We start from the raw sequence: 12,340 nt of genomic DNA on the forward strand, positions 1-12,340 counted from the left end.
TAGTTGGTTGCTCATCATCATGGTTTATTTACAATTTATAAATAGAGAAACAAATTAAATAAACAGAAATCAGAAAAAGTTCATTATTATATGTAGCTTTCCAGGCATCTCTGTTTTGAGCCAGTTGAGTTATTTCTTGTGTGTGTGTGTGGAGGGGGGGGGGGAAGAATCTGTGCTGATAAGGTGGTTAATATACTGCCAGAATTGTTTAGTTGGTCTTCCTCTCCATCTTTGTCCATTTGAGGGGGAGGGGGGGGGGTATAAAAATAAGATGTCAAATTATGGAGAAGGAGCATGTCTCAGTTGATGTTTGCATTGGGTTTCAATCAAGGGTTTTTGGTCTGCCACTTTAATAAATCTTAAGAAGATTATATTAAAGCTATTAATAGTTTTTATATTTGTTGGGTGGAACCGTTCCATGTTTCTCCATGATATAAGTAGATAGCCTGAGAGGTTGCTTTCGATATATTTCTTAGATTTCCTGTGTTGACTGAGAGATTTATATTTTCTAAATAATATGTCATTTACAGTATTATTTATATTTGAGCCTAAGTATTGGAAGTATCTTCTACTTTTTCTAAAGGTTGATTGTGTTCTGTAATGATGGAACCTTGTACTATATTTGTGAGTATTTTAGTTTTATTTCATTAACTGTCAATCCAAATATTTTTGCAGCTTGGCATAGTTTGTCAAAGTGTTGTTATGCCTCGACTAAAGATGAGTCTATTAATACTATATCATCTGCACAGCTGAGGTTGTTAGCAGGTTGAGTCAGTTGTTAAAGACATGTTAAAGATATTTCTGATTACAGTTTACTTTTGAATGGTTCACAAGAGAAATAATTAATTACATCTTTCACTTTGAGAGCATCCATCTATATATTCTTTTTTCAGTAAAAAAGACTAAATATAAAATTTTAAATTTCTTAGTGTCATAAAATACTAGTATTGGAGGAAAAGGTAAAGACTAGTATTGAAGCAGCAGATTTACTTATGCTGAATTACATCGTTATGATAGCATCTACGTAATTTTATTATCATTTTCTTTAATATATTTAATATCAATATCTTAATATTAAATATATTTCATTTAATATAATTACTCAAACTTGCACCCAGGATCTTAAACTAACTCTGCAAACAATAGCAGTGTGCAAGATGTCTTTACTATGCAGAAAAATGCAGATTTTCAAAATACACGTGTAATCAATAACTGAAACATGGTACCGTCTGAATTAATTCAGATAAAACATATATCACACCTGGATGGATGTGTAAATGCACAGAACAGAAAAATAGTCAACAGTTAGAAGAATAAATATTCTTAAATATTGTGTTCTCCCTAATAACTATTCTAACTATTAATAGAATAGTTAATAGGAATAATAGAATATTATTCCTATTAACTATTATTATTAGTTGGATATAACTATTATCCCTAAATATTCTTAAATATGGTACTCTTTCTCGTTAACCATCCTATCCCAGTTTTGTGACAATTAATGTTCCATCTACAGAGCCTATAGTAAGAAAGAATATTAATAACTTTATATGGAATAAAATATTTCACAACGCTAAGTATAATCGAAATAATAAATAATACATACATTTTTTTTTTTTTCATATATGGAAATGATATGAAATAGGATTTCAAATTTCTTGCAAAGAATTTTCTTGCGATGAATTATCCCGACACAGTGTGAAAGTGAGTGGAGTATATTATTGAGAGAGGAGTCATCAATCAATATAATCCTTTTTTAAGGGCAGCACCAAAGATGTGAGAGCAATATTCAATGGTCAGGGAGATTTGTGATTTATAAAAATGGTTAAGAGCGGTTTGGAGTTAAAATGCAGAGAGAGAGAAGAAGAAATTAAATCTTCTTTTTTTTTGAGAAATAATGCAGAGCCGTGTTTTACTAGCATTGAAATTGACAAGGTTAATGAATGTTTTGAAGATCAGAATTTCAAGTAGTAGAGGTTAAAGTGTTTTATGCTTTGCAAGGTTTGTCAAATGAAAAGCACAAATACAGTGTGCTGTCGTAAGCAAAACTGTGTACTGGAGTGGCAGTCAACTGAAGTAAATCATTTATATATAGAAGGAAGAGGATGGGTGTAAGAACAGAACCTTCTCAGCATTAGTTAGAAGATAAGGTGCCATCCACCGTCACTTCAAGTAATGTGCAGTCAGAAAGCTGGCTATTCAATTGCAGAAGTCAGGGAGGCAGAGACCAAATGATAGAAGTTCACTTAATAGACCTTTGTGCCAAACTCAGTCAAAAGCCTTAGAGATATAAAAGCAATGATGTGAGATTCACCAAACCATTCCATGGTGTTTGTCCAGACATGGGTGACATAGGTTAGTAGATCCCTGTTGACTGGCAGTTATGGAATCCATAGTGTCAGTCATTTATTAGAAAAGACTCTTCAAGGTAGAGTATGAGTTCAATGTTAATGGTGCCATCCATTCTTTAGAAAGAACCGAAGTAAGAGAAATCGAAAAGTAGTTTGAATATCACATTAAAAAGGACATTACGTAAGAAAACTTTTAAAAAGAATTAAAGTTCAGCAACTTTTACAGGTACACTCAACTATGCAAACATTATCAAAGAAAAAATGAAACAGAAAAAAATAACTAAACCTTGGAGGCTCAGTGGAAGACATTGATTGATTCAGATAGAAAGGCATGTGGGTGTCTTCAAGGATAGAAAAATAAGAATACCATGGTGGGCAGAAGATGTTAAAGAAGCAGTCTTGGAAAGAAAGAAACTGTAACAGAAGTTACTAGCAAATAAGTTGACAGCTGTCCTAAAAGAATACATAGAAAAATGTAAGAGAGCTAAGTTATGTGTAAAACAAGCTAAACAAATGTCATGGAAGACTTCAGTAAGAATATCGAAGATAAATATTAGAAGATGGCAAAACCTTCTGGAGGCTACTGAGAAAACTTGGAAATTGTAAAAGGAATCAAAGATGATAAAGGTGACATGAAAAGTGAATATAAGGATATCCTAGATGTCTCGAGAAACTACTTTGAAAGACTGTTAACGAAACAAGCAGTGACAGAAAAGTAGTAAAAAATTTTCAAGAGGAATGCAAACAGGAGTATATATCTACTCTATAATATAAAATAATAAGCTTTTTTTGTGTCACGTTTTTTGTCAAGTTATTTGAAACGTTTTGAAACTCAGGGGTACCCTGAGTGTCGAGTCTTCAAAATTCGAGTCATCAGAATTCAAGAACTTGCCTTCCAGTCTGCAACTTGGGGGGTTGGGAGCCGGGGGGGGGGGGGGGGGGGGGGGCTTTCGCGTTTTCAAAATTTGAGTCATCAGAATTCAAGGAGAATCAGCCTACCAGTCCGCAACTCAGGGGGGGGTTCGGAACGGAGTCCCCTAGTGTATATATATAAATATATATATATATATATCAATACTTGCAGTAGAATCAAAAGCATGAAAGTTGGAAAGGCTGTGGCAGGAGTAAATGATATTTGACCAGACATGCTTAAATATCAAGTCATAAAGGTTCTGCAGTGGCTACACTAAATTAGACGACATGGTCAGAAGGTCAAATTCTAGTTGATTGGAGCAGTTCCCATCTACAAACACCTCAGACAAATTTCTCTACCAAGTGTTCCAGGAAAGATTTAAGAATACTTGAAAAGAGGCTGAGAAAAATTGTAGAAGGAAAAGTTAGAGAAGAACATGATGGATTCTAGCCAAATAGAAGTTTTCAAGATCAGATTATCACTTTACAATAAAAAATCTGTACTTAAATTTAGTAGATCTTGAAAAGGCATATGAAAAAGTGCCCAGAGAAAAGCTTTTGAAAACACTACAGTTATATGGAACATTATACTGAGCAATACATAGTCTATATCATCATCAAATTCCTGCCATGTATCCTCAAGGAATGTACAGTGATAGTACTACATGAAAAATTTACATCATTACTAACTTCCTATCTACAATTTTCTTCCAAATCAGTCTGTTACTTGTCAAAAACTCCCATATTATCAGATCCTATATTTCTATCATCTAAGGCACTTTGTACCGCATCAATCCACCTATACCTTGGATCTTCCTCTGGGTCGTTTTCTTGCCAACCTGGCGGAATCCACTTGTTTTGGTAATCTTTCCTCGTCCATTCTATTTAAGTGACCATACCACCTGAGATTAGCTCTGCTAATGCATTCCTGGATGCTGACAATGTCAAGTTCTTTCCTAATATCCACATTTTTAATATATTGCCATTGATGCCATCTGATCGTGCCCCTAATCTTTCTCAGGCCTCTCATATCTGCAGTCTCTATTCTTTGGTCAAGTGTTAATATAAAACATTAACACTATTAATAATATTAATAGAAATATTAACACATATATAAAATTTCCCATTTTATATATGGGCACTATTAGGGCTCTACTCCAATCATCGGGATTTCGTCCCTCTGTCCAGCCTTCTGAACTATGCAGTGCAGCCACTATAAGACTTTTATACCACCATACTTCAGCATTTCTGGTCGAATATCATCTACTCCTCTTGCCTTTCCACGTTTCAAGCCTTTGATGCTTTTTCTACTTGAAGTATGGATATGTATTTCTGACTGCATGCATGTTGATTGTCTTTTACCACTGTGCTATCACTGCCTGTTTCATTTAGCAATTTTTCGAAGTAATTACTCCATACTTCAAGGATATCTTTTTCTCGTGTTTTCATGTCACCTTTATCATCTCTAACTCCTTTTACAGCACTCTTGACTCCATTTCTAAGCTTCTTAAACAACCTCCAAAATATTTTGCCACCTTTCTTATATTTATTTTCTATCTTCTTGCCAAACTCCTCCCATGACTTTTGTTTAGCTAGTTTTACACAGTGTTTAGGTTTCTTACATTTGTCTCTTTGTTCTCTAAGAGTACAAGCTGACTTATTTGCCAGGAACTTTTGATATGCTTTCTTCTTTTCCTTCACTGCCTCTTTAACTTCGTGTGTTCACCATGGAGCTCTGATTTTTCTATACTTGCAGACAACCTCACCACATGCTGCTCTGGATGAATCAATCAGGGTTTTCTTCAAGGTTTGGTTCCTGTTCTCAAACTCTTTCATTTTTTCTTCACTAATCTTTGTGTATTTTAGTCTACAGTTTACATCTGAGAAGTGCTCAACTTTTATTTGCTTTAAAACTTACTTACACGTTATTCTTTTCAATATGAAATTCAATTTTATCCTGCTTGAGACTAAATAGTGATCACTTCCAATTTCGAAACCTCTCTGCACTCTAGTGTCCTGCACCAGGGAGAAAACATCACTATCAACAATAACATAGTCAATGAGACTTTTCTTATTCCTTGCCTCTTCTCTCCATGTGAATTTGTGCGCATTTTTATGTTGGAACATGGTGTTAGTAATAACCAGTCCATGTCCTGAGCAGAAATCCAACAGGTATTTGTCATTATTATTAGCTTTGCTCTTTTCTCCAAATTTTCCAAAAATATTTTTGTATGTCACACAATCATTTTCTACTCTGCTATTTAGATCCCCAACAAGGACCAACTTTTCCTTTTTCATTGTGTCAGATGCTTTTTCTAAAGCCTCAAAAAATTCCTCCACTTCTACCTTAGTAGAACCTTCTGTGGGACCATAGGCACAAATATGTCTCATTGTCCAGTTCCCCATTCTGATATTTGCCCACATCACTCTACTTGAAACTGCCTGCCATTCAAGATTAGCCTCGTATTTAGTGTTGAATACTATAGCTGCTCCTTCTTTTCCTAGATTGTCATTGCCTGAATGTAACATTTTATATTTATTGCTCAGCAAGATCTCAGCAGTTTTTGTCTTTTTTGTTTCAGTTACCCCTATTATGTCGATCTGGTACTTATCTAATTCCTTAGCTAGCTCCATTTGTTTGCCATTCAAGCTTCTTATGTTGATAGTACCATTCTTATGTTGATATTTAACTCTGGTGATGTTGAATTGGGGTGTCTTTTCAGATTTGTTCCAGTAGATGACTTTTTGCTGTTCACCCTGTTTCCCTGGCAAAAACAAAAGGGGGGGCCTTGTTTAACCTGGCGATGCCCCAGCTGGCATGAAATTTCATCATGTTGTACCATCAATTTGTATTTTGGTTTAAGTCAATAAGAATACAATTTGGTCGGCTAAATCCCAAATTGCCAGCCCATCCTCGTTCGTTCAGTATTCAGGTAGATATCCAACAGGGTGCACCACGAGAAGGTCAGGATTGGACATTAGATCAGAAGCCCTGGTCGGTTCTCCGCATTCTTTTAAAGGCTATGTGGAGGTCTCCTCTCAGATATACAGCTTTGACCCTTAAACACCCCCTATACATAGTATAGGGGTGCTTAAGGGTTTTAAGGGGTGCTAAATATATACATAGTCTATATTTAAGTTGTAAGTCAGCAGTGAGAACTGAAGGAAGTACAGGAAGATGATTTGATGTAAAATCAGGGATAAGACAAGATGCACATTATGAAAGAAAGTGGCATCAAGCCTGATATTGGAATGGAGGTGTTAAACTTAGCTCTTTGTTTATGCAGATAATGTTGTACTCCTAAAAATGTAAATGCAAATCTCCAGGATTCTCTAACAAAAATGAATAACAGCTCTAACAAATTTGACATGAAAATCGGCAATAGAAAGACCAAAACTATGAAAACAGGGAGGAACATTGAAAACATCAACTGCATTCTGAATAGAGAACCTATAGAACAAGCAAAATATTTTGGCTAATTTAGGCACTGTTTTTTGTGAAGACGATAAATTAAATCTGGAAATAGACAATGGAATAAGCAAAGTTGGTAAGGTGGGGAGCCAGCTAAGTAAATTAATCTGGAATAAGAGAACCTAGTCAGAATACTAAACTAGCAATTTACAAGTTTTAAGGTATAGATCTGACAGTTGGGTTAGAATTAAAGCACTTGATCAAAAACTAGAGACCACAGATATTAAAGTTTATCTAAAATTAGGGGAATGAAGAGATGGCAGAATCATATTAAAAATGAAGATATTAAAATTGAACATGACACTGTTACCATTCAATAATGGGTGAGCAGAGCTAATCTAAAGTGGTATGGCCACTTAAATAGAATGGGAGAGGAAATGAAGGCAAAACAAACATTTTCCCACAGAATAGCAGGAAAAAAGAGCCAGAGTAAGACCAAAGTCTAGGTGGATTGATTCAGTCAGAAGTGTCTTAGAACAACAAAATGTTAGATACGACAATATTGAAATGCTAACAAATAATACTTATTTGGAGGAAAATTGTTAATAGGATATTAATAATAATGTAAACTTAATCATGTAGTACTGTCATAGCAGCCTGAGTAAGTATATCAGGAAATTGATGATAATGATTTGTTACCCGCACTAGTTTTTCTGGACTGCACGATTGATACCAGTGGAAGAAGAAAGTGTAAATATGTGATGTAAAGTGGGATTCAACTCTGGAGCAAAGACCTTTAGAAAAATTGGAGGGATGCCATGGGAGACTTTTTCATATTGAATTTCAGCAAAATTTTTCTAATTGCTTTTTGGGGATAGGTAAGGTCGAATGCAGGAATGTTTGGAATGGTTGAGGGATATTTACCATGATCAGCCACACATGAATTGGAGGAAAAGTATGAATCATCAGTCACAGAAAAAGCTAAGAGGTTTGCTTTTTCTGTGGCGGATGATGCAATATAGTACCATCTGCATGTAATAGTGGTGGGAGAGTATTGGGCAAAAGTTAAAGCCAATAACTTTTACTAGAACAGAAATAGATGCTGGAAGTTTTTTCACTTGGTTATACTATAAATTAAAGATACCAAGAAATTGTACTATTGGTTTAATCTTTTATTCAAGTGTAAGTAAACAAAATTTGCATGTGAGGTATCTTCACATGCTGGGCTACTTGTATATAGAGACTAATGACTTCACATCAGTTGCCTTAGAATTCCATAATCCAAAGCGCACACACCTTTTCAGGTGTGTATAATGCAATAAAGGCTAATGATATTACATCAATTACTTTAGTATCCCATAATGCAAAGCAACCCCCCCTTTTAAAACATATATAACAGTATGCATCATGAGAAGGGACACTACCCAGACTCGTTTCGACCTTTATTAAGGTCGGTCTCATCAGTGGAAGCCAGACCTAGAGAGAGACCTAGTTTGAATTAATGCAGACTTTCTTGAAATGCCATACAACATATGGATGTGTTGCTCTATAGGAGAAGAAATCTGCTCTAGAGTGTGGCCTAAGTTACCTAGAGGACAGACAATATTAACAGCATACTTATGATCACTAATGAAGAAGAGATCCAGGGTGTTTGAAGAGTAGTTGGGGTTGTTTGGTATTCTGGTGAAAATGTGAACAATTTGTGTGGCATCGTTTGTAATTCCAATTGTCTTAGCCTTTCTACATGCTTAATCTGTGCATTTGGAAGAGAGCAGCCTGCTAGTGTCGTGAAAACTGAAGGCTTTGAGGAAGATGACTTCACTAGTAGCAAAGCTGGATTGAAGAAAATAAACCTTTATGGAAGGGTAAGTGAAGAGTTCAGAGTGGTGGTTGGTATTAGCAGAACAGAATAGACGAATCTGATAGAATGAGACAGATTGAATTTTAGCCAAAGCAGGTTTGGGAAATTCCAGGTTGGATACTTTTTGACATGGTATACTGCAGTGAACATATGCAAGAATCTCATCTCTGAGTGAGTCAAAAGGAGTCAAAGAAAGTAGAGCTGGGCAAGTAGAGATAAGTACTGTTTGAGGAGGTGGAGAGTTTAGTTTCTGTGAAGAAAAGTAGGTGAAGTTTTGCATACTGGAAGTGAACATCATTAAGGTTAGAAATGAGACTGTACATATTTGTGAAATGGAATCTGGACAGTTTTGTGACTGTTTTGCTATTCACTGCATGGGTCCCACACATTCCCTACTCTCAGAGTTTGGGTTCAGGTTTCCACACTGGTTATTTGCAGAATGAATTGGATTTTCTCACTAGTATTCCTTCTTTATAATTGATTGTCATGTTTCATCTCTTCCAGTTCTTGTTGTAGTGTCTGCCTTTGTTCCCAATACATGTAGGTCAGGTCTGGCCAGCCTAATACACATGATATGGGCTAGTGAGTTCTGACGTTCTTCACAGCTGATACGAATGCAGATCTGGGTATCACAGGCCACTTTTATTAAGCAGGAAGTCTGTTCTATCTCTCCATGTAATCATGAGAGCAAAGCAAAGATACCTGATAATTTTCTTGGGTTAAAAGTTGCATTGTTCAGCAAGCCTGCAAATATTGACATTTCACATTGTGTCAGTTTCACAATGGAAATTCAGGATGATGGCATTGTACTTTTTGTTTTCTGTCAATTCATGTCTTGAATTGACGAGGCAATGAGGTCATGAAGCTTGCTGGCATTATTAGTGATAGGCATGTTAGTTTTGCTGATTGTGAATTGCTTTGAGCTTTTTGTTTTTTAATTGTGTCAGTTTTCCAGGAGAAGGTTTCATTAGACATGCTCAGAGTACTTATGGTTGGTTTAGTATTCTTCAGTCCCTTGAGAACTTTTGCTGCAATTTCTTTTGGGACAGAAGCTTGGGTAAAATCACTTCTAAAATGATATAATATCAAAGCATAATTTCCAAGTAACACAATCTAAAATGTCACCTGGTAACTTAACATAAAGATAAGATTCAACTCTTAGTATTCAGTCTTTTCCTCCAAACTCTGTTATAGACAACCAATGCAAATCTCCTGGCATCAAATACCACAAACAGTTCAAAGTATGTTTCCTCTTATTTTTAGCCAAAAAGATGAAAATATCTCTATAGTCTTCATATTAAGTCCCCTATCCCAGATGGTATCCCTCTAATTGTGCTAAGGACTTGACTTTACACCAATCCTATGTCACCGATACAAGACTGTAATACTCATTTGACATCTCTCAAATAGCATGGAAACCAAGTGTTTATCCAACCTGCCACTAAAAAAGAAAAATAAAAGTTAAATAGAGATAATTAAAGTAAAAGTAATAGTGGGTCATTAATGCTAGCTTCTTTTCCATTAAGATGCCCACCAATTAAAAAGTAACGATCAATATTCATTTGCTGGGAGAAACACAAATTGGAGGCTTAGTGGAATAAAATAGCACCAGGAAAGAATTAAAAATAATATTTAATTCTTCCAATATTTCATCTCATTCAGAGAGACATCTTCAGGGAATACAATATGAAACTTGTAACACACACACACACAAGTGTGTGTGTGTTACAAGTTTCATATTGTATTCCCTGAATACACACACACAAAGGCAAAACAAAACTAAGTGAAACACATGGACAAAACACTGGCCTTAATGCAGAGGGCACCTAACAGTCTCCAAGGCTTACCAGGCTTGATATTTGATCAACTCTGATATTGAGCTCTTCTTACCAAGCTACCATTTCATGTTCTCCTTGTGACTGGTGACTAGATTGCTAGTTGGATTTCTCTGTTGGATGTTGGGATGCTTGGGGTAGGTGGAGAGATTCAGTGTTTTTGCTTACACTCTTTCTCCTATACATCAATGACCTTCTCTCACTAAGCTCAGGTGATGTCCATGATTATGCTGATGTGTGCAGCTGATTCAGGCTATGGGATCTTCTATGGCCAATGTCTTACCTACTGATGTCCTCACTACTCTCAAAAGATGATAATCTCGTGAATTATAATGCTATCAAAATACAACATTGTCTTAATTTTCAGAGGCAAGATCTTACTTCGCTTTTCTTACTTTTGATAATATTCTGATTGCCAATGAAGATCAATTTTCTATTCTTGGATTGATTTGTTTCATCAAACCTGTCCTGGTACAAATACATTATTACATCCATAGCTTCCTCATCCTCCAACAAACTTTGAATTCTTTTTTTTGTTCCAAACATTATCCTATTCCAAAGCCTGCAAAAATCACACAACTTCAGATTATTCTGACATTTGAGGTTGTACATCCAAAACCTCCCTAAGAATTCTTAATTTTATCTTGAAGAGTGCAATCTTCTTAAAAGATACTCTCTCTCTTATGGATTCTTCAATTGCTTTCTCATAAATTGCTCTGTTTCTATAAAAATGCATTATTTCATTTTTAGAGAAACAGAACATAAGTATACTCTAATTAAGAGGGAGATGTTAAATCCCGTTTTGTTTTATTTTATAGCCGGGTACGAAACTCGTGTCGAAATCCATAGAGTTTCAATGCCGAAAAAACTATCGGCGGAACCAAGTGTAAATGATCACTTGGGTAGTACAACACTAGGGCAACTCCATCCATATATAGTACACCACTTCGGCAATTCGATAGTAGAGGTATGTAAGTTTCTGTTCACTTAAAACCTTGATATTTCAGGTCTACCTACTCACTGATGAGACCTCAAAAAAGGTTGAAACCGGTCTGGGTAGTGACCTCTTCTGATAATGTAAAACAATATATATACATCTCTTAGGAGCTGGGTTTTACATTATGAGAGAATATTAAAGTTAGTGATGGAGCTTGCTCCACCTTTGCATGGAGTTGCCCTGGTGTTGTACTACCCAAGTGATCATTTGCACTTGGTTCCGCCGATAGTTTTTTCGGCATTAAAACTCTATGGATGTAGATAGATTTCGACCCGAGTTTCGTACCCAGCTATAAAATAAAACGGGATTTAACATCTCCCTCTTAATTAACAAATTCGCCGGTAAAATAGCCTTTCGGCTTATTATCTTTGTAATAAGTATACTCTGTTTCTGCACTATGCATTTTTATTTTTTTCAGGAGTACCACTTCACTAAATTAAGCATCACCATTCCTTCTTTTTCCTCTAATCATGTAAGAATACAAGGAGCTTGGTCAATATCCATATATACACAGTTCAATTCAAAACTTACTGAACTGACTTCCCATGCTTAATCTTCGTTCCATCTACCTCTGTTTTTGGGAACAGCCTTCTCCATACTATTTTATCCTATGAATACAACCCTTCCATTTCTTCAAGAAACATTAATATATTCCTTATTTCTCTTTAATCAAACACACACAGCACTCTACTCTTATGCCATAAGTTACGTGACCTCTTGTGTGAGGTTGATAGTAAAAGAAAAATATGAAAAATTTTTAACATCAACTGCATCTTTTATAATTTGTACTTAGAAATAGTGATTCTTCATTATCAATAGTTCTGAATACTCATGTATAGTCAGTGAACTATATAAAAACCATAGTGGGAAAGTGAAGAGGGGATTGTAAAACAATGAAATTATAAGTTGTAGGAAGCAGAAAGAAAAGAGATTAGTAGATTAGCAAAATGCAGGTGGAAAGGCTCAACAAGA

General features: G+C 35.5%; 1 protein-coding gene across 2 annotated transcripts in view; it reads right to left on the reverse strand.

The window, feature by feature from the left end:
- The window catches only part of LOC150105224 (uncharacterized), a 378,667-nt gene that overhangs the window by 141,308 nt on the left and 225,019 nt on the right, over positions 1-12,340 (reverse strand). The gene's annotated exons all lie outside the window — the stretch shown is intronic.

Source organism: Typopeltis vanoorti, chromosome 7, assembly GCF_054136105.1.
Source record: "Typopeltis vanoorti isolate ZY-2024b chromosome 7, IOZ_Tvanoo_1.0, whole genome shotgun sequence".
Classification (NCBI taxonomy): domain Eukaryota; kingdom Metazoa; phylum Arthropoda; class Arachnida; order Uropygi; family Thelyphonidae; genus Typopeltis; species Typopeltis vanoorti.